We start from the raw sequence: 23,616 nt of genomic DNA on the forward strand, positions 1-23,616 counted from the left end.
AGATACAGAAAGAATGGCATTGTAATTGGTTAGATTCACCCTTTCAGGACACCTTGACCTGTTGGGGGGGATTGAAAATGGAACACAAATAGCTTGATATGTTGTCCTCACTTGCAGCAGATCCCCTGGGAATAGCATAAGGGTGATTGAGCAGGAATGACCCTGGAATTAGATACTTGCTACAAGGACATTAGATACTTGCTACAAGGTGTCCCCCATTAAGGACACCTTGAGGTTGGGGAGTGCACAGAGCATACCAGTGCACAGGTATATCGGCATCACATGGTGGCTCAAGGCCATTGTCAATAGCAGCCAGATATGGAGAAAGAATAGCTTTCCATATGGTTCAACATAATACACTATGCTACTGACACAAAAGGGTTTTTTCCCTATATCTCAACTAACGTAGAAAAAGGAACTGACAATTCATAACATTTCATGATAAAAAAGTCAATAGAGTAAGAATACAAAAAAAAAACTTAATAAAAGGCAAATAAGAAAATTTCACAACAAATACCATATTTAGCAGTAAAATACTGAAATATTTACTTCTAAGATCAACATTACAGCTATTAACATTTTTATTCAACATACCTGGGAAAGCAGCAGAAGATGGCCCAAGGAATTGGGCCTCTGCCACCCAAAGACCCAGATGGCATTCCAGGCTCTTAGATTTGGTACGGCCCCACAGTTGCAGCCAGATGGGGAATGAACCAACAAATTGAAAACATTTCTCTTACATTTTTTTCTCTCTTCCCTCACCCCTTTCTCTTCTGTGACTTTGCCTTTTCAATAAACAAATCTTAAACTGTAAAAATTAATACACTCATCAAAATATCAGGATACAAATTTACCACAGAAAAATCATTTGTATTTCTATAGGTTAACAAAGGGAAATCTATAAAGCAAATTATTGAAATAATTTTATTTATGTTAACATCATAAAGATGTCAGAAAGTAACTAAATAGAATGCTTGTACACTGAAGCCTGCAAAGAACTGATGGAAGAAATTAACACAAACGGAAATGCATACCATATTTGTACATTAGAAGGCTTACTACCATTAAAATGTCAATATTACCCAAAGCAAACCAAAGATTCAAAGCAAAAAATCTTTCAATACCCCAATGATTACTTATTTGCTTGTTTGTTTTATTTTATTTTTATGTGTTTTTTCTTGTTTTATATGATAAATTTTTATTATATGGATATAGATTTATGTACATTTATATACATGTATATATTAAGCCTTTAGAAATATATGTTAAGCTTTTCTTAACCCATCCATGAATTTTATTTTTTTTAATTTTATTTTTTTATTAATTTTATTTTTTTATATTATCTTTTTTTTATTTTATTGTATTGTTGACAATCTTTACATAGTTAATTGCGGTTAAAAAAAAAAGGTTCAGGGGTATAGGGAAGTGGGTAAGTGGGTAATACTATTATGTCCATATTGTTTCCATCATGTATCTGAGGTAAAGGGGGATATTGAGGGAGAAGCCCCACCCGTTTTCCCACCCACCCCATGTCCCGGATGTGGGGCATACTCTGAGATATTTGCTCAAGTGGTTTTAATAGTTCTCCAGTTATGAATCGCTGCCAGTTTCGCTTGATGAGGTCGTCCACTGATTGATATGGTCCATCATAAAGTCTCCGTTTGCCCAGTATTTCGCTGCCAACATATAGCTGAGATGAATGATTGACCTGTTCTGTCTTCTGTCTTTTCTTGGTTAGAGTTCTGAGTCCAGCAGTTCGAGAAACTTTGAGGTATTCCAAGACCAGATTCTTGTATGTTCTGGCAAGCACAGGGCCCGGCACAGTCCATCACACCGATCAGCTGGTGGTTGCAATTGCTGGGTTGGTTCTGTTTTCAGTCCCGAGTTGCACTGGAACCAATGAGTGTTGCAGTCCAGTCTGGTTCTGCCCAGCACATACTCGGCCCTTACATCAACCAGTGGGAGCTGCAGCCTAGTCGGGGCAACCCATAATAACCCCCATCAAGACCACCCCCTTCCCTAGTTTGCCAGTATGTGTAGCAGTAGACCAGTCTGTCCCCCAACCCATTTGGTTCTTGTACTTGTCAATGGGTATTAAAGCTTAGTTCCATCTAACCAACTCAACCATCCAGCCCTCACGGATGTTGCTGAGTGCCTCTCTGTCTAGCCACCCCAGCCCCCGTCCTAGTTTTCATGCCCTCCCGCAGGACTAGTGACCCAGAAAGGGGGAACCCACTTTTTCCCTCCCAGGTCTCTCTCTCAGTCCCGGTTTATGCACTCTTTAGGTGGTTCCGTGGTTTGACTTGACAGAATTAGTCCCAGCGCCAGTTTCTGCCAGCTGATACTGCGGCCAAGCCCAAACATCCCTCACCTGCTCTAATTTATGCTTGCACCCACAGGAATAATCGGCCCAGCCTGGCTTTTCCCTGATCTAGTCCACATGCAGTGCACAGGTGTTGCAGCCTTGCTTAGTCTGGTCTGTCTATCCCAGCCCACGCTCTCCAGTGGGAGCAGCTATCCGGCGAGGGGACCAGCCCCTTAATCCACCTGCCAGCTCTATCCCTCCCTTCCTGGATCTCACGTGTGCTGGTTGGGCACTGCAGTCAAATCCAGTACAGGCAACCACGCCCTGGCATTCCATAATGTGTACTGGGTTTGTTGCAACCAAACCCGGCTCAACCCACTCTGTTCTGGTGTTCGGACTTGCCAGTGGATGACATGAACTGGTTCAGCCTGGTCTGACCCTGACCCATGCCGAATGTGTGCCAGTGGGAAACTTTCCATGGCCTATTCTGGGCTGTTTCCTATCATGCTTTTTGCACTTACCTGCAGGGACTGTCCTGCCAGAGGAGTTGCCCAGGCTCCTCCATCAGAACCCTTCCCAATGCCAGATCTAGCACATACCAGGGGGTCCTTGAGCCAACCCTACTTAGTTCACCTCCTGTCCTAGCAGGAACAGTGGCTTTTCCCGGCTGGCTTTCACCCCATTCTGACTCTTGTTGTTGGATGTTTCAGCCCAGCCATGGCTCGTCCATATCCACATACAGCTCACACATGGCTCAGTAGGGGAGTGAGACCCAGCCTAGTCAGTCCCACATCTACCCTGGTTCTCCATGACACCAGATGGTGTTGGGGTCTGAACTGGCCTGGTGCATCCAATCCCAGCCCACACTAGTGCCTCGGGTGACTATGACTGTTTCATAGATAGAACGCAGCCCCCATTCCAGCACACGCGCACCTTGGTGGGAACCTCAACCCTTTTAGGGTGTCCAACTAGGGGAACTTGTATTTCCACAGGGTTGGGACGACACAACCCCATAGAGTCTACCCCCAGACCAAGTTCTCTCGTGTGCTGAATACAGTCTTGACCCTGCCAAATGTGACTGACTACTCCACCACTCCACCAAACAGTTGGGTAATGGTACCCATCACTACAAAAAGGGCCCCATCCATAGTATTGGTGTGCGCTGGTATGTGATGATCAGTAATGTTCTAGGCAAATAGGCCATTTCTGTATTCCGAATTGGGTTGGTGTATCTGACTAACCGTAATTGTCTCCTGGGTACTTCCCTCCAAACCACCAGGTCTCAGTCCTCACGCATGCCTAAAACTTCCATGACCCTGTCACTGGGAACCACCCAAGATTCACTACTCACCTACACTAAAATTGGACGTAGTCATGGGTGTCCCCAGGCTGCAAACATATCTAAAAAAACCCCAGAGCAGGCCGCAGGGTGGCCAACAGGCAAAGCCTGGCACCACATGGTGCACTGGCTGCCCTGGGGGAGGCCGAGGACTCGTTCACTGCCTTGAGGCAGTGTCTTTGGCATGAGTCCACAGCATTGGGTCCGACCGGGCAGGGACACCCCCCACAGCTGCCACACTGTGAGGAGCAGCACTTGCCCCCAAACCCAAGGCCCGAACCCCTCCCAAACTCACCCAGCCGCAAGATATTAGCAGCTGGGCGGAGCTAGGAATTTTAACCCAGTTCCCAATTCCCTCATGGTGCACTTACCCTGAGGAAAGCGCTCTCTTGGGTCCTGGGGGAGGCCGAGGACTCGTTCACTGCCTTGTGGCAGTGTCTTTGGCGTGAACCCCCAGCATTGGGTCCGACCTGGCAGGGGCACCCCCCATAGCCGCCACACTGTGAGGAGCGGCACTTGCCCCCAACCCAAGGCCCAAACCCATTGTTTTATTTTTAATTTACTACCTTTTTTGTAAAGTCAGATCCGCAGGGAGAAGGATAGACAGAAAGACCTTCCATCTGCTGGTTCACTCCCCAAGTGGCTACAATAGCCAGAACTGAGCGTATCTGAAGCCTGGAACCAGGAGCCTCTTCCAGGTCTTCTACGTAGGTGCAGCGTCCCAAAGCTGTTCTCGACTGCCTTTCTAGGTAACAAACGGGGAGCTGGAAGGGAAGTAGGACTGTCAGGACACAAACCACCACCCATATGGGGATCCCAGTGCATGCAAGGTGAGGACCTCAGGAACTAGGCTATCAGGCTGGCCCCCAATTATGTATATTAATATATGGTATATTAGATATTATAATATATAGCATACAAATATGTATTTATAATATATTAATATATACAACAGCCAGAGCTGCACTGATCTGAAGCCAGGAACCCAGAGCCTCTTTCGGGTCTCCCATGATGGTGCAGGGCCGCAAAGCTTTGGGCCATCCTCAACTTCTTTCCCAGGCCACTAGCTGGGAACTGAATGGGAAGCAGGGCTTCCGGGACATGAACAAGCACACATATGGGATCCTGGCACGTGCAAGACGAGGACTTTAGCCAATAGGCTACCACACCAGCCCCCTTCCAATGATATTTGAAAACAATTTAAAAAGTCTACTCTAAAATCCATATGAAATGTCAATCACACAATTCAAACAGGTAAAACAGTCTTGAAAAAGAACAAAGCTGGAGGACTGGAACTTCAAAACTTAGCACAAAGTTGTAACAGTCAAAGAGTATGGCACTGGCATAATAACATAACAGATGTATATACCAATGGAATAGAAAAAGTGAGAAACTGTCTTTAATCAGGATTTTTGACAAGGGCATCAAGACCATTCAAGGGAATAAAATCTTCCAACAAATAGAGTTTGGAAACTTGAATATTCATATGCAAAAGAGTAAAGTTCACCTCTTATCATCATTTGTAAAAAATGAAGTCAAAATGGATCAGAGATGTAAGTACAGGACCTAAAACAATAAATCTCTTAGATCATTCAGAGAAAAACCTTAAAATAATAGATTTGGCAAGGATTTCCTGAGTATGACATCAAAGATGGAAATATATATGAATATATACTCAACAAATTTACAATTCTTGGCATTGTTTGGTCTAGTGGTTTGGAAACTCCTTTGCATACTTGCTTCCCAAATCAAACTACCTGGGTTCCAAACTCGGCTCCATTCCCAATCCCATCTCCCTGCTGATGCACATGCATCCTCCAAGGCAGCAGGTGATGGCTCAGGCAGCTGGGTCAGTCCCTACCACCTGCATGGGAGACTGGATTAAGTTCTTGCCTCCCAGTTTTGGCCTGCCCTAGCCCCCAGACATTGTAGGTATCTGAGGAAAAGAACCAGTGGATGGAAGATGTGTGTTCTCTTTCAAATAAATAGTAAATAAAATTTTGGTTCATCAAAAGACACAAACAGCATAAAAAGGCAATCTACAGGAGAAAATATTGGCCAGTCATGTATCTAATAGGAGACCAATGTCAGGAATAAATGGAGGACATGAACAACTCGACAACAACAACAAAACCTGATTCAAAGCAGAATGGAGGAATTGGGCAGGTATTTCTCTAAGATACTTAATAGAAGTACCCGAAAAGACGCTTGGTATCACTGACCGTTAGGAAAATCTAAACCACAAGTGCATCATACCAACCACAATGGATTCAAGCAAAACATATCATGTGTGGGTGAGGATACAGAGAAATTAGGAACTCTACACACTGCTGAAGGGAATGTAAAATAGTGCAGCCACTGTGGGACGCAATGTGGCTGCTCCCTAAGAAGTGCGAGTGCAATTACCAGATGATTTAGTGACTTATGATCTAGCACTTCCAGCTTTATGTAGACAGCTAAAAGAACCAGAAGCAAAGACAGTTTCAAAGAGAAATTTGTACACCTGTGCTTCCTAGCAGTGTTCCTCACAATAGCTAAAACAAATACAGGAACAGACCAATTGTTTGGCTAGGACTTAAAAGACAAGCAAAGTGCAGTATGTTCATACAATACAGCATGATTCAGAAACGGGGAGAAATTTCACAATAGGCTATAGCATGGATGACATAGAAGGACATCCTGCTAAATGAACTAAGCCAGTCACACCAAGACAAAATCTATAAGATCCATCTCAGCCGGGGTCCTTGGGCTAGTCAAAATCAGAGAAACTAAAGTGGAGCAGGGGGAGCTGTGGGAAGGCAGAATCCGGGGGGGGGGGGAGATACAGCGCTTCAGTTGTTAAAGATGAAGAGAGCTCAGACTACAGTGACAACTGCACAACATCACTAATGGATTAATGCCATGCAACTGTATGTATACTTACACATGGTGAAGCTGCTAGGTGGGTGTCTATTTTACTGTAACTGAGAGGAGAGAGAGAAAGACAAAGAAGAGAGACAGAAACAGAGAGAGAAAGAGAGAGAGAGAGAAAGAGAGAGAGAGGAGAAAAGAAAGAGAAAAGGCAGCAAATGAGGAAAGGCTCTAAGCTGACATGTGAGTTGAGATGGATAAGTACCGTGAATGCAGGCCTCACCTTCATTGGTGGGTACTTATGATAAGGAGCTGCCCCCGTGGCCAGTTCAATGGCTGTGATTCCAAAACTCCAGATATGAGCTTTGAAATCATAACCTCAGACCTGCAAAGAACAGAGAAATGTGTCTGATTACTCCTACTAGCATGAAAGCAAATCTGAAAGATGGTTACAGGTCCAGCATGGTAGGCTAGTGACTAATGTCCTCCCCTCCCACATGCCAGGATCTCATACAGGCAGCAGTTCTAATCAGGGCAGTCCCATTTCTCATTCAGTTTCCTGCTTGTGGCCTGGGAAAGCAGTGGGGCATGACCCAAAGCTTTGGCACCCTACACCCATGTGGGAGACTGGGAAGAGGCTCCAAGCTCCTGGATTCGGATCAGCACAGCTCTGGCCATTAAAGACACTTGGGGAATGAATCATTGGACAGAAGAACTTCCTCTCTGTTTCTCCTCCTCTCTATTTATCTGACTTTCCAATAAAAAAGTTAAAATAAGCCATTTGTTTCTAAGATATATCAAGAACAATGAAAGTGTGTATAACTTTAAACTACAGTAGATTAAGGGAACAAAAGCAATGTGAATATTTCCCAATAATGGAGAAAATATTAGTGATGGTATTATTCACTTCAAAGAACATTACTTGGAAACAATGCTTATAAATTCTGTATGAAAATATGAATAATTGCTTGTGACAAAATATTAATAAAAATGAAACTGTTCATGTTTTTAAAATGTAGATCTCTTCAAATATTTTGATTATTACATTTATTTATTCATTTGACAGAGTGAGAACTAGACAACCAGCCTTTAACCTCTGGTTCCTTTCCCAACTTCCCCAAGAGCCAGGAGCCTATCAGCCCAATACCAGAGTCAGTAACGTAAACCAGCCTTTCCACACGGGTGGCAGGGACCACCATTACTGGTGCCTCCCAGAGTGCATGTTAGCAAGAAGTTGAAGGTGGGAAAGGGCCAAGACTCAAGCTCACACACTCCAGCATCGGATGCAGGTACTGAACTGACATCACACACACTAGGCCAGCCACCATCCCCTGATTTAGACACCACCACAAGCAGGCACATATTCCAGTTTAAAAAAATTAGAAAGAAAAAGTTTCACGGTGGTAGTAATTGTTTTAGTTCCCTCATGCTCTATTATGGTATTTTACCACCTTAATTTCTAAAATGAAAAAAGCTACAAAGGCTGTGAATATTTCTATGAAGCAGTTAACAGAAATGTATTGGCAAATTCAGCTCCTTCTATACAACCAAATAGTTTTTGCTTACAGATTTTAATCTTCTTTGCAAAGCCATACAGGAGAAATTGGCTTGGGCAGTATTAAGACCTAAAATTACAGCTCAATATTGTGTGCTGCGCTGCCAGCTGGTAAAATAGGAGGGCACCTGGGCCTGGTGTGGTGGCTTAGCAGCTAAAGTTCTCATTTTGAACGTGCTGGGATTCCATATGGGCACTGGTTCTAATCCAGGCAGCCGCATTTCCCACTCAGCTCCCTGCTTGTGGCCTGGGAAAGCAGTCAAGGATGGCCCAAAGCCTTGGGACCCTGCACCCATGTGGGAGACCTGGAAGAAGCTCCTGGCTCCTGGCTTCTGATAGGCAGAGCTCCGGCCATTGCAGTTGCTTGGGGAGTGAATTATCGGACGGAAGATCTTCCTCTCTGTCTCTCCTCCTTTCTATGCATCTGACTTTGTAATAAAAATAAAATAAATAAAAAAAATAAGTAGGAGGGCACCTAATGCTGTCAGTATAACATCTCCTCCCCACTCTGCTCCTGTAGATAAAGTCCTTCAACCCAGCAAGCTCTGTCACACAGACCAGGAACAGTTCTGTTTATCCCTGTGTCGTTCTCAATCACAGCACCCAAAGGAAAGTTGGGGGAGGGAGCGAGGGAGGGCTCATTGTTTCTCAGTGCAACCTCACTGTAACCTCAGATGGCCTTGCTGGGCACGCAGTGTCGCCCAACCTTGGACTGGGCAGATGTGTGACTGATAAAATGCCATCAGTCTCATCTGCCTACTGCAGGTGTCGGGTATTTCAGCATCTCCATCATCATCACTGACTTAGTGGACACAAGTAATAGAAACAGTGAGAAATGAATTCAAATCTTCACACGCTGAATTTGCTACACCTGTAAGAGATTTATGTAAAGCATGCTTAGAGGACCGGAAATGCATAACCCTGCCTGAGTAGTGCCTTGGGAAACATCCCTGGGTGAATGCAGTTTAGAAACCATTAGTAAGCAGAAGCACAGGCTGGAGCACTGAGGGAGGAGGTGAAGCTGGAGAAGGGAAAGGCCAAGGACAGGGTCCTGGGAGAAGTTACACTCAAGAGTGGGATGGCCAGAAACAGAGAAGCTGCGGAAGGAGACAAGGAGGCAAACGGAGCCAGCAGGCAGATACCATGCGGGTGTGGGCAGTTTCTCACACACGAAGAGGACAACTGGTCAGAAATAACACAGAAGCACTGGGTTACTTCTGAGAACTAGCAGGTTCCTTAATGTGACGGCATGAGTCACACGGAACCACTGCAATCAGGAGAAGGCCATTCCAGAAACAGCAATGCAAGCTGGATGTCAAACCATGAGGTCATGTAAGTTGTGCTAAGGAAGGTATGAAAGCAAACTTCATCACTGTATCCATCAGGCTGTCTCTAGCATGCATAAATCCCAAGCTTCATATGCACTTAAAAAAAAAAAGTCAGACATATGAGAGGAGAGAAAGAAAGATCTTCTGTTCGATGATTCACTCCCCAAGTGGCTGCAACTGCCAGAACTGTGGCAATCCAAACCTAGGAGCCTGGAGCCTCCTCCGGGTCTCCCATATGGATGCAGGGTCCCAAGGCTTTGGGCATCTTCCACTGCTTTCCCAGGCCACAAGCAGGGAGCTGAATGGGAAGCAGGATGGCAGGGATTAGAAGCGGTGCCAGTATAGGATCCTGGCATGTGCAAGGCAAGGACTTTAGCCACTAGGCCACTGTGCCAGGCCCTCATATGCACTAAAATGTTTTGTTTTCTTCTTTTTGGGTGGGAGGCTCCTGGGACTTCTACCTGCCTGATCTCTACTCCTCACTTTCTTTTTTTCCTATTTTGCTCTCTTGTGCTTTCCTCCTTGGTCATTATTTTATTTCAGGTATGCTTCATATGAGCTTCCCCAAATGCTTTTCACAACAACAAAAGGGTGGGGGAGGGCAGGACTGGAAATAAGGAAATTCACAGCAACGTGATGGCTCAGGTGGGGACCATTCCAGGGGAGTGAGCGCTATTCATGAAGCATGCTGGCCATGAGGATTCTTAACCTGGAATGCAGGAAGGGTCTGGGAGAAATCATGAGAGACAGAATACAGAATCGTGGGCGATGGTGCTTTCATTCCCCTAGGTCCACAACTTGCGGGGGGGGGGGGGGTCTCTAGAGATTACCATTACTGCTCAATGGTTCCACCACAGAAAACCAAGAAGCTTGCCACTTCAGGGGGTGCAAGGAAAGGGAGAGTTCACCAGAGCTAAGTCAGCCCCAAGTCAGTGCCCATGCATGTGAATGCTCTCTCTTACCCATGCAGGGCTCTCGCATCACATGAACCTACCACTTAGCCTGTTGGGACAGGTGAGCACCTGCTGTGGCTGTTACTGTGGCTGCTTTGGTTGCTGCAGAGATGCTGGCTAAAGCACGGCCTGGGGCTTTGGTGGTGCTTGCTGCTTCTGCTGCATGCCAGGCAACATCCATTTCCCCCGGACTGTGAGCTGCAGGGTAAACTAGATTCTGAGCTTGCAGCCAATACAGCTGGAATGCAAGGGTCTTCTGTTGGGCTGCCTCATGGCCTGCAACTCTCCCTGGATGAGGGGTCTTGGTTGGCGTGGTGGCGTCTGGGTTTTGGGCTTGGAGACATGCTCTGGGGGCTCCCATTGGAGATGGGTGCTGTGACATGTGATCTGAAATGAAACATACAAGGTTTCCCCCAGATGTTGAATACAAAGCATTCCCAAATACTCTGACAATTTGCAAGGATAGTACAACACAATAGTGGCTTAATCTATATTTAACTTAATCTATATTTAGTCATAAAGAATGTGAAAATTAAATATAGGGATCAGCATTGGGGCACACTGAGTTGCTCAATTTGTTTCTTGCAATGCCAGCACCCCACATCAGGGTACCCAGTTTGAGTCCCAGCTGCTCCACTTCCAAAGTGAATCTCTGCCTTGTCCCATAACTGCCTTTCAAATAAATGTCAATCTTACAAAAAAATCAACACATTATATTTTGTATATACATGTACATTTTAAGACTTTCTAGCAACTACATTGAACAAGAAACAGGCAATATTTTTAGCACCTTTTCCTGAAAACAACATATCTAAAATACTTGCATTCCAACATATAAAAGCTATTGATTGGGATAGTTTACATTCTTTTTCTCATGCTAATCTGTGAAATCCAGCAGTTTTTAACCCTTGAAGTACATCTTGACTCAGACTGGTCACATGTCCAGCTTTCAACAGTTGCCAGCATTCTAGGGGACAGGCAGTGGCAGCTGCATATCCACAGGAGAGGCACCGAGGGACAGGGTACTACTCCCTCAAAGGAGCTCTGGCTTAGAGAACTAGACCTGAACACAATCAGTGTGCCTCAGTGTGTGGGCAATGAAGACCATCCTGTGTTGTGGCTTACTGGGTGTGTGGTAACTTGCAGGCACAATGGGCTTAGCACTGCACATACTGTCTCACTTGTGTTCTCTCCAGCAGCAGAGCCTGCTCTATGGAGTGATCATAGATATTTTCTATGGGAGTCAGCACGGACAGCACAGGGGGTATAGGCAGGTGATGCCAGGAGGGGAAGTCAACCAAAATTCCATGCATTGTTAAAAACAGTTGCTACCCTGGGTGCTGGTAGGTGAGCATGAGGTGAACAACTGACCACTGGATCAGGAAGAGGTGAAGAAGCTGGGCTACTTGTTCGGGGTGGGGGAACAGGGTGTACTGGTCTCCTGACACTGTTATGTGTGTAGGCACAACCAAGGCCAGTGATTGGAGACAAACCTAGATGGTGGTTCTGGTTGAGACATCGAAGTGGACCCAGGAGAAATGGGTAGAACAGAGGACACGTGAATTCTTTAGTCATCACAACAATCCTTGAAGATCTTTGTGAAACAAGGAGATGGGCTTAATAGTGAGTGAGTGAGTTGCCCCCAGAGACCAATCAAATCTTGACAGCTCCCACATCCAACCCAAGGTCTGATTCCAAAGTGCATGCCTGCCTTGTGATCTAATGCAATGCTAATTGAAAGAAAAAAAGTGATGGACTTAATGTTCTGAAACGTTGTAAACAAAACCTGCAGAAACCTAAATACAGATTTTTTGCTGAGGTCTCACTGGGAAAATCAAAAAAGGAGAATGGAAATGCACACAGAACTCCTCCGCAGAGAGGACCTGTAAGGTCTGGTCCACAAGCTCCCTGGAAACACCCGGGATTAAGGGGAACTCAAGAACAGGCAAGGCAGATATGATGGGGTCACGACCATCACTAGCGCACACCACCTAGGGAGCAGTCGTGGAATAGCTCCTGGATGTCTGGACCAGCCAAGCCTGAAAAGAGCTCAGCTTGTCTATGCAGAATCAGAGGCTCAAGAATGTGTGAATGCCAAGGACCACTGAGGAACCGGAGGTAAGGGGAGGGAGAGGGGACGGGGAGAGATGTTACCTTTTTTCTTACTATTTCTAAAAAAGATTTATTATTATTGGAAAGCCGGATATTATACAGAGAGAAGGAGAGACAGAGAGGAAGATCTTCCATCCTATGATTCACTCCCCAAGTGAGCCACAACAGGCCGGTGTGCGCCGATCCGAAGCCGGGAACCAGGAATCTCTTCCAGGTCTCCCACGCGGGTGCAGTGTCCCAATGCACTGGGCCGTCCTCGACTGCTTTCCCAGACCACAAGCAGGGAGCTGGATGAGAAGTGGAGCTACCGGGATTCGAACTGGCACCCATATGGGATCCTGGAGCGTTCTAGGTGAGGACTCCAGCCGCTAGGCCACACTGCTGGGCCCGAGATGTTACCTTTCACAGAACCCAGAGCAAGCTATGATCAGTCACTTCTATCTCCAGGTAGCTGCCGATCCCTGCGCGCCTCAAGGTTCATCAGGACCATCATGGGTGCCCCACGGTCCATCAGGACCATCATGGGCGCCCCACGGTCCTGGCTCCCACAGCTCAGGACTGGAAGCTAAAGAAAACAAACTCGCGGAACTAGAATGGGGAGGTCATGGTTGCAGAGCCCACTAGGCACCTGGGATCTCCTTCTTGGGGGATAGGGAGAGGGCTCTTTCAGTTTCCCTGCACCAACAGCGCTGAGGTCCCTTGGAGCAGGCTAGCGGAATTTTAGTACTGGAATCCCAGTGCCCGCCAAGCACCCAAGGAGGCAGGCAGGTATCCTGGCTGCAGCCCTCCGGACAACTCCCTTTGCCTAACAGGCTGGCTGCTTCGTTATGGCGATTGACCCGCCTGTTTGTTTTGGTCCCATGCATGCCACAATAAATCATAATTAGGCTGCCAATGAATGATCGCTGAAGCAAGCGGCAAGGTATCGGAGGGGGTCTCTGCGCCAGGCGGCGACTGCTGCGGGAGGCGAGGAAGCAAAAGGCAGAGTTTAAATTCTATTTGCCATTATATTGTAACAAGGTGGAGGAATCCACCACGGGGGAGGGTACGGGGAGGGGTCGGGGGAATCCCAGAGCCTATGAAACTGTGTCACATAATGCAATGTAATTAATAATAATAAAAAAATCTATTTACCTTGCCCGCGAGGATTGTGCCGGCTGTAATCTCTTTGCTCTCTGAGTCACTCCGAGTACAGCAAAGCAACGCAAGAAGACTCGATTATGAATCTGACTTCACTGATGGCAGCCGGCCCCTACTCTTAAGCTCTGGCTCCACCCTGATGCTCACTCTAGCCACCCTCGCGGGCTCTGGAAGACGGGCACCGGCAACGGAATATGCGTGGCAGTTGGCCCCGCATGCCGCTTCCTGCTGCCGGGTGCGTGTTGGCGAGACCCGCCTGTCACTGGGTGGACTCAGCGACTCCTGGAGCGCCCAGTTGGGAAGGTGGGGCTGGGGGGGGGGGGAAGCTGTGGCTCCTTACTTGGGGACTGGGGATGACTGTTATGTGAAGGAGAGGACAGCAGTAGTAACCGCACTTCATACTTGGGTGGGGTATGTGGAGAAGGTGCTGGAACCCACTCTTCACAGTCAGCTGGAGCAGGGGCAAGGCTTGCATCATCGTCCTTAATTGTCTGATGTTGCATCCTCATGCCCAAACCCTGCCTAGAATGTGGCAGCAAGCCTACCCCTCATTGAAACTATTCCTGGTAAAACATTTATGTTAGCCCACGTATTGCATAAGTGAGTAAAATATATTGAGCACCTACTGTGTGCATAGCATGGGATTTTGTGTAGCATGTTTTTCCATGGGACTTGCTTACGTGGTCGTCCCACTGTACAGCCAGACTAGTAGGTATTAGGACCCAAGACCTACATTACCTCACTGTGTTTCTATTTATTTATTTATTTATTTTTAAAAGATTTATTCACTTTATTACAGCCAGATATACACAGAGGAAGAGAGACAGAGAGGAAGATCTTCCATCCGATGACTCACTCCCCAAGTGAGCTGCAACGGGCCGGTGCGCGCCGATCCAAAGCCAGGAACCAGGAATCTCTTCCGGGTCTCCCACGCAGGTGCAGTGTCTCAATGCATTGGGCCGTCCTCAACTGCCTTCCCAGGCCACAAGTAGGGAGCTGGATGGGAAGTGGAGCTGCCGGGATTAGAACCGGCACCCATATGGGATCCTGGGGCTTTCAAGGCGAGGACTCCAGCCACTAGGCCACGCTGCCGGGCCCTATTTATTTATTTTGAAATCTGGCTTAGCCTTTTAAATTTTAACAAGACCTCATAGCTAATTCTGAGTTATCGTCTACAAATGTGGAATTAACAGAAAGGACAAACATTTAAAATGAGGCTCACTCAGGTTTTGCCATTCAGGGACACTTGACATCTAGCCTCAAGTCACACCCTCAACCCCACCATTCCTTGGCCCTAACTCCTATTCATTTTCTTTGTAACATAGTCTGTCAGTTTTCTTAAGCCTCTGCATGCACTACTGGTAACCTCTATAGGCGTTGGTTTATGTTCCAGCTGCTCCACTTCTAATCTAGCTCTCTGTTTATGGCCTGGGAGAGCAGCAGAGGATGGCTCAAATCTTTAGGACCCTAAGCACATGTAGGAGACCAAGAGAAAGTTCCTGGCTCCTGGCTTCAGATTGTCTCTGCTCTGACTTTTGTAGCCATTTAAGGAGCAAAGCAAGCGGATGGAAGACCGTTCTCTCTCTCTCCTCACTCTGCAAAATCTACCTTTCAAATTAAAACAAATAGATCTTTTCCAAAACAAACTAAGAATGCTGACAGACTGTGTTACAGAGACAATGGATGGGATGGGGGGAGGAGAATTCTAAGGGTGTTACCTTAGTGTTTTTGACAGTTCTGTGACATTGTTGGCTTCCTTGCACCAGAGCAAAAATTCCCAAAGTCTGTTTGCTGATTGCATCCACCTTAATGCATACACACAGGGCCAGGAACACGTTGCAAAGCTTGATAGGAGAGTGGCCCAACCTGTTCTGCTTTGCACCCTCTGACGAAGCACTAGACATCTGCTGGCCTAGTGCTGGCTGTTGTCCCTTTTGTGTGCGTCTGATATGCTCTTTACTGTACAGGCATCGGCAACTGAGGAGGCCCACTTCTGACACACGCACTCCAAGGTTGGACCACACTATCTTTTGATTTCCCTGTGACTGGGTTTGAATCTAGTCATCTTGTTAGGAAGTACCCCCAAGAAATCCTGCCTAGGGTGACCTCAGACTTAACTCCTGCATGCACCAGCTAGGGCAGGATCAGGTTTATTATGTCACCTGCGCCAGCCAATGCATATAATAGTAGATAGAGCTGCCTGGTGAATTCCACACTCAGCCCCATGGATGCTGCAGCCCAACCCAGCCCAGCCCAGCCCACCACAGGCCTGGTCATCATGCATACAATTGGGTGCTGTGGCCTGGTTGGGGTGACCCTCAATAGTCCCTTCCAGGCCAGCTACCAGCCCTAGGTTTAGGTGTGCTAGCATGTGCTATAGCCCAGCCCAGTTTGTCCCACATTCCCTCTGGTCTTCATACACATCCATGGGTGCTGAAGTTTAACTCAGTCTAACCTGTCCCCAGACCCAGCCTACACACATACTAATGGGTGCTGCCACCTTGCCCAACCTAGTCTTCCACCAGCCCTGGCTCTTACACTTACTACTGAGAGTTGCAGCCCAGCATATTAGTGCCCACAGTTTCACTACCAGGTCCACTCCTGGCTCCAGATCTTGCACTTTCCAAGAAATATTGCAGTCCAGCCTCACATGACTTGTAACCAGTCCTGGACCTTGCTAATGGGCACTGTGGCATAGCTTGGCTGCCAACATCCATTCTAGTTCTTATGCACACCAGCAGACATGGCAGCCGAGCCCAGGCTGGTCTGCCTCCAGTCTCATCTCTCATGCTCACCAGTGGAAGCAGCGACCCAGCAAAGGAGTCACCAAAGTTTTCTTACCAGGCCTGCTCCTAGCCCTGGGTCTTGTACATGCCAGCAGGTACTGTGTCCCAGACTTAGATGGCCTACACCCAGTCTTGACATTTGTTAGCAGGTATTACAGCCAAACCCAGCCCAGTCCATCCCTAATCACAGCTGTTGTCAGTGGGTGTGGCAGCCTAGCACAGGCAGCCCCACCCACTCCCAGCCTTCATGTGAACGGGCAGGTATTGTGGTTCAACACACCCTAGTCTGTTTTCTGTCCTGGCTATTTATCATCCAAGTGTGTGCATGGACTGGTCCAACTTGCCCGCCTCTAGACCTGACTCACTTATGCAGATGACTGCTGCAGCCCAGCCTAACCTGGCCTGTTCCCAGCTTCAACTCTTGTGCTCACCAAGGGTAGTTGCAGCCTAGCAGGCAAGTTCCCCAATTTCCCCATTAGTCCCACATCCAGCCCCAGATCTCACGTGTGCTGACAGGTGCTGTGGCCCGTGTGCTATGATGGCTCTCAGTTCTGGTACTCACTGGTAGGTACTCTGGCCTAGCCTACATGGCCTGCATCCATTCTGGCCCCTGCCTTTGAGTGATGCAGCCTAACTCGGCCTCATTCACTTCCTAATCCTACTCTAATGTGAATTATCCAGTGTTCTGGCCTTGCCCAGCCTGTCCCACACCCATTCTGGCTTTTGTGAGTGCCAACAGTGCTGGAGCTCAGTATGTTAGCATTGTTGCCATTCTATTTTCTTTTTTAAAGATACGTGGGGAAGGTGGGAATGTTGAGCCAGGACATGCCACCCAGGCCCTCAGCAGGGAGCTACAACTTGCCTAGGGAACAGGGTCTGGGGACTCATTGAAATGGAAGTGGTTGAGAACATGTCTGACAAAGGAGGAATGAATGTTGGGGGTTTGCACCCAGAAGACCACTGCACTCAATGGTAGGTGAGGGAGTCTAGACAGAGTGGTTTGGTGAGAAAGGAGCAGGAAGGCATGTCTGGGTCAGGCCAAGGCACCTACCCAAATGGGAGACCTGGGCGAGGCTAAATGGCGTTGTCCACTGGCACACACAAAAGCTGGAGCTTGTGGTGAACATGCCTGGCTGAGCTAGACCACACAGCAAAAACACAGATTGCTTCAGCATGTTCTTCTGAGAGATGATGGCCACCCCTGGACTTGATTTGCATGATTTCCCCAGGATTTTTTTAAGATTGAATACATGGCATGTCCAGAAGCCCCAACCAAGCCTGCTGACATGTGGTATGTAACACAAGCCAGGTGGGAGTGGGAGAAAGGGTGAGCTTTGGGTGTAGGCAGATCACAGCAAGAAGTCCCGGCAGGAGAGAAGTACCCAGGCATAAGTAGAGCCCCAAGACAGAGATGATTGGCGGGGGGGCGGGAAACCTGGCTAACAGTGAGGTGATTCCAGTGACCACCACACTCCACCACATTCCCTCACCAGGGACATTAGGAAGCTGGACTCACCTGGGAGTTTCAGACCACTCATGGACAGGGGCTATAATGCATGTGCAGAGGATTGTGAGGAAGTCCACAAAGGGGACATTAGGCCCCCAAGCAGGGTGATGTTGGCTTGCCAGTGCTTCCATTACAGTCAACACTAATATATGCATCTTGGGACGGGTGCCTTCTCCGGACTTTTGCTTCTGTGTCCCTGATACTGCTTTTGCATGGCTTCTGTTCCAGCAACCCCTTTGGCAAATATACCAGACTTCCCCATCATGTTGGTCAACACCCTCTCCCACCCTGAAATGCGAATCCCTTTTGGTGACTGTCAGACCCTCTCATCCACCAGTCTCCTCACCCCACCCCTCCCGTAACTTTGGATAAAGGTCCTGCCTGGCTCATCTCCATGAGCATTCTCCAAGGATACAGAAGAGTCGTTATATAAGGCAGGAGACTTGTTTGGGTAATGATGTATCCAGCTCCTGAAGTTATTCTTGCCAATCGTTTGGACATCCTACACCAATTGGAAGAAAGTCACTATTGTCATCCTCTAATGGAGCCAGCTCACAAATCTTGCTCCTTGCTTTAAGGTGCCAGTGTAGAATTTAATTCAGCTTAGAGAGGCAGAGTTCTCTTTTGCTGGTTCACTCCCAAATGCCTATAATACTTGTGGATGGGCTAGGGCCCAACCAGGAAGAAAGAACTCAGTCAGCTCACCTACCTGAGCGGTAGGCACCCACACAGTTGAGCTATTCCTTGCTATCTCCTTGGGTCTGCACTAGCAGGGAGTTGGCATTGGGAGCTTGAGGCAGGTACTGAACTTGGACCCTGTGATGAGACTCGAAGAAATCTTAGCTGTGGGTCAAATGCTCAGCCCAATAGCTAGTGTCTTCACTCATGTTTTATTGAGAGCTTTGCTCTCCTATGGATTCCTAAGGTTTGTGAGCAACACTTGCAACCCTTGGACCTTTAAAAATATACCACTGTAAAAAGCAAAAATAAACAAACAAAAAGCCTTGACATGCAATGCTTTTTCATTCTGAAAAAAAGGTTTTGGGAAAGTGCAAACAATGCTGTAACAAATGCCTAGGAACCTATTGCCACGTTGTCACATTTTTGACTTGTTTAACCTGGTTTGTACAGTTACAGAGTCATAGGTAACTGAAAACCAGTGAGGTCCCACGTGCCCTCTATCCAGCTTCCTTTCATGGTGACATCTGGCACTACTGCCTTGCAACACAATACCAGCAAAGGGAAATAAGTGGGAGGGCTGTGGGCATGCAGTGGGGACACCACGTCAGACACCCAAATCCCATTGCCAAGACTCTGGGTTTGAATCCCAGCTCTGTTCCCAATTTCAGCACCCTGCTGTTCTGCACCTGGGAGACAGTGATGATGGCTTTGGCTCCCTGCCACACATGTGGGAGACCCATACTGAATTCTAGGCTTCAGCTTTGCGCATGGAGTTCTCTCTCGGTCTGTGCTTCTTTTTCTTTTCTTTTCCTTTCTTTCTTTTCGTTCTCTCCTTTCCTTTCCTTTCATTTTTTTTTCTTCCTTTGCCTTTCAAATGAAATAGATACTTGTCGTGTTAATATTTTTTTTTACAAAAAAACTAGGTTTTGCAATAACCTAAACAGATCCAGATTTCATTAGTACACTTTTGTGCATATGTGTGAACTTGTGTGTGTGTTTACTTGATAGCTAAATGCAACTTGGTCATCTATATAGATTACCAAAACCACCACCACAAAGTCAATCACCAAAATATGCTCCCTAGCATGACTCTCACTCATTGTCCCTACCCTCTACCCACCACTCTTCTATTCTCCATCTCCGTTCTTTCGTCCCTTAGAGAATATTACAGAAATGAGATCACAGGGTATGTGCAGGTTCTTTAAAAAGCTCTGTGGAAAAATAAAATCAAAAAGGAAGTTTTTAAATGTAAAAGAGTTTTAGAATCCACGTGCAACTTCCTTTCATAATAACATGTTTTTATGTGGACACCCTTATGGCTCAACATGCAAATCCTCCTACTGTTAGCACTGGCAATCCATTTGAGCACTGGTTCAAGTCCCAGCTGCTCCACTTCCAATTTAGCTCCCTGCTTAGGGCTGTTACAGAGAGCAAGAGAGCCCACACACCAGATCCAAGTGTAGGATGCTGGGAAGAGTCTTTGTAGGCCATGCTTGGTGACAGAAGCTTCCACTATACTCCAGGAGCCATTTCTCCTTGCAGTCAAAGTCAGGAGTTTTTAAGCTCTCATCCTCCAATGAGATTGAGAGCTGTACAGAACAAAGTTTCTATACATTCAATTAGCTAAGTGGCAGGAGGCAGCAAGGGAGCTGCTAGAGCCCAAAGTTTACCTATAGTTAATTAATCTAAAGCAGCACAGTAGGAGACAAGAGGGGCCAGGTGCATGGGGCCTCCAGAGCCATTTCTGCACTGTCAATTAACCCAGCAAGAAAGTGCTAGCTATTAAGTGGCCATCACACTTTTACATGTCATCTCTCATCAAACCTTCCTCGAGCTCTGGCAGCCCACTATTATCTATTTGAAACCAACCTTTTAGCTCCCCTTTGAAAGTCAGAGCATGTCATATATTTCCAAACTAATCAACTAAATGCTTTCCACTTCCTTCATGTTGTTGCAGGTGACAGAATCTCATTCTTTCTTATGGCTCACTGTTTCACTGTCAGCGTGATTCCTTTATTCACTCATCCATTGATGAACACGCTAGTTCCATCTCCAGATTACTGTGAAAGGTGCTGCAACAAACATGAGCGTGCAGGTGTCTCTTGAGCTTATTGGTTTATCTTTGAATACAGACCCAGAAGAGGTATTACTGAGTCCTATGGTAGCTCCATTTCGAATCTTCAGAGGAACTTCCACTCTGCTTTTCATACTGACTATGCTAATAGACATTCCCACCAACAGAGTCTGACAGCCACTCTTTCTCTGCAGCATTGCCAGCCTGTGTTACATTTTGTCTTTCTGATTAAAGCCACTCTAACTGGCATGAGATACATTATTATAGTGTTGACTTGCTCGTCTCCCATGATTAGAAATGTTAAGCAGTTTTTCATGTGTTTGGTAGCCCATTGATATGTCTTCTGGGAAATGTATTCAGTTCAGCCAGCCATTTTCCACCATTGAGATATTTGAGTTCCTGTATATTCCAAAAACATCTCTTTTGGGGGGTAAACACTTTAAATACAAACTTCCAGGGCTGTCTCTTCACTCTGTTGCTTGTGTCCTTTGCTGTGCATATTTGGTTGATATAATCTTATTTGTCAATATTTTTCTTGTGTTTGTGTTTCCAGCTTTGTTTCCAAAATCTTCCTCCTAAACAATATTTGAAGAATTGTCTCTAGGTTTTCTTCTAGTAGTTGCATAATTTTAGGTCTTATTTTAAATTTTAGGTCTTATTTTAGGTCTTATTTAAAATTCAATATGAATAGATTTTTTTAAATGACATGTAATGATAGGGTCTAGTTTCTTTTGCATGTGAATATTCATGTTTCCCAGCAGCTTTTATTCAAGAATTTTCTTTATCTGTTCTGTATTCTCACTGCTTTTGTCAAAAATCAATTACATGGATTTATTTCTGAATTCTCCAGTATATTCCATTGGTCTAACTGTCTGGGCTTTTTAAGATGCATTTATTTTTATATGAAAGGGACATTGAGAGAGAGAGAGAAGAGACAGATCTCTGTTGGAACTTAACCAGTCTAAAGCAGGATCCTGGAGCTTCCTCCAGGTCTCCTATGTGCAGGGGCCCAAGGATTTGGACAATCTTTCCCTGGTTTCCTAGGCACACCAGCAGGGAACCAGATCAGAAGCAGAGTAGCGGCCCAACCTACTATGCCACAGCATTAACCCCCTACCCCTCCCTGTGTATCTGTTTGTATACCAGTAACTAGGTTGCTTGGGTTACTATAACTTCATCATTTTTTTCTTTTAAGAAAACTTGGGGTATTTTATTGTTACTATTGTTTTATGTCATTTTCCAGGTATATGGATTCCACCTTCCCCTCTTTCCCCCCCATTCTTCCCACCCTGACCACTCTTTACCATATTATTACAATATTATAGTCCTTCAGCAATAGTCACAAGTCTAACATTTTGCTATTTAATTCTATCATGACATTGTAGATATTGGCAATGATGGAAAATCTAGCATAAAAAAGTTATGTTTAATAGTTTCGTGGGAGTCTGATCATGTTTTGAAGTTGAGTTTGTTTCCTCTCTAGGTTTTCTCACTCAGGATTGCTTGGGCTATTTTGGATCTTTGAGACTGCATATGGATTTTGTGATTTCTTTTTCTAGGTTGGTGGGAACCATCATGGCTACTTTAGTGGGAAGTATGTAGAGATGTTGGGTAGCATGAATGTTCTAACATACCAAATCTCCACTCTAATTCCTCCACACTGCTACTGTTTGCCTCATCCAGGAGGTTTCTGAGTTTACCATCCTCATTTGACCCTGCTGCATGCTTTCCCTCTGTTGCCTGGAAGATGAAGATGAGTCAGAGCAGCCTATTCTGGCTCTCAGCAGGCTAAGAACATAGCTCTCATTGGGCACGGTGTGGTAACCTAGCGGCTAAACTCCTTGCATTGAATAAACTGGGATCCCATATGGGCACCGCTTCTAATCCCGGCAGCCCCGCTTCCCATCCAGCTCCTTGCTTGTGGCCTGGGAAAGCAGTCGAGGATGGCCCAAAGCCTTGGGACCCTGCATCTGCATGGGCGACCCAGAAGAAGTTCCTGGCTCCTGTCTTTGGATCCACTCATCTCTGGCCATTGTGGTCCCCAGGGGAGTGAATCATTGAACAAAAGATCTTCCTCTCTGTCTCCTCCTCTCTGTATATCTGACTTTACAATAAAAATAAATAAAACTCTTGAAAAAAAACACAGCTCTTGCACTGAGCCTGTAGGAAAAATGACTTCTGCAAGTGGGGATGAATGAGGTCTGAGGCACACATTAAGAGATGGAAAGGACCACGGTCGAATAGTATTCCCAAGGATGCTGATCCACTCATGTTCTCTAGGAGTGCATCTTAACATCCTGTTCGTCTCACATATCCCATTCACTCTCCACCCAGAGCATCTAAATCTCCTGGCCATGCTATGGGTTGAAATCCCAGAGTCAACACCAGCAAATGTGGTTGTCAACAGTGACCAACCACTTGGGACCTTAACCAACAGTACACCTGTGACAGTTCACCTCATGCCACATAGCTGGGAGGTAGCTACTGTCAGGCCATCGGTAAGGAGCACTGAGGATCTCAGAAGAAAAATGACTCACCAAAGGTCACACCCAGATTCATCAACCTCTGAGGTCATCTCCTATAGAGACAGTTTGAGACCAGGTAGTTCCAGTCAATTAAGATGAGTGCAGAGAGAGACAGAGTTAGTCTGGGAAAGCTCCCCAAGAAAGCATAATGTGGCATGGAGAGGGACATTGCCAACTGGGGCTAAGGGAGTTCCTTGATGGAGGACTCAGCTGGGTAAGGCCTGAAGGGGTACTGTGGTCTGAGGAACTGTGTGAATTCAAAGGCCATGAGATTCATGGGAACTGAGGCTAATAGACTCTCTCCACATGTGTAGAATCCTCTGGAAGTGCCCTGCACGATAGTGTTGCAGTTAAGGTCCTCGCCTTGTATGTGCAGGGATCCCATATGGGCACCGGTTCTAATCCCGACAGCTCCACTTCCCATCCTGCTCCCTGTTTGTGGCCGGGGAAAGCAGTCTAGG

General features: G+C 46.4%; 1 long non-coding RNA gene across 1 annotated transcript; it reads right to left on the reverse strand.

The window, feature by feature from the left end:
• Nucleotides 1-5,996: 5,996 nt before the first annotated feature.
• Nucleotides 5,997-13,696, reverse strand: LOC131482987 (uncharacterized). Its single transcript, XR_009247462.1, has 4 exons — nt 13,577-13,696; nt 10,400-10,717; nt 6,778-6,879; nt 5,997-6,178 (listed from the first exon to the last, which is right to left on the reverse strand). It is a non-coding gene; the product is annotated as an uncharacterized LOC131482987 (long non-coding RNA).
• Between the last annotated feature and the right edge of the window lie 9,920 nt (nt 13,697-23,616).

Source organism: Ochotona princeps, chromosome 22 (assembly GCF_030435755.1).
Source record: "Ochotona princeps isolate mOchPri1 chromosome 22, mOchPri1.hap1, whole genome shotgun sequence".
In the NCBI taxonomy this organism is placed as follows: domain Eukaryota; kingdom Metazoa; phylum Chordata; class Mammalia; order Lagomorpha; family Ochotonidae; genus Ochotona; species Ochotona princeps.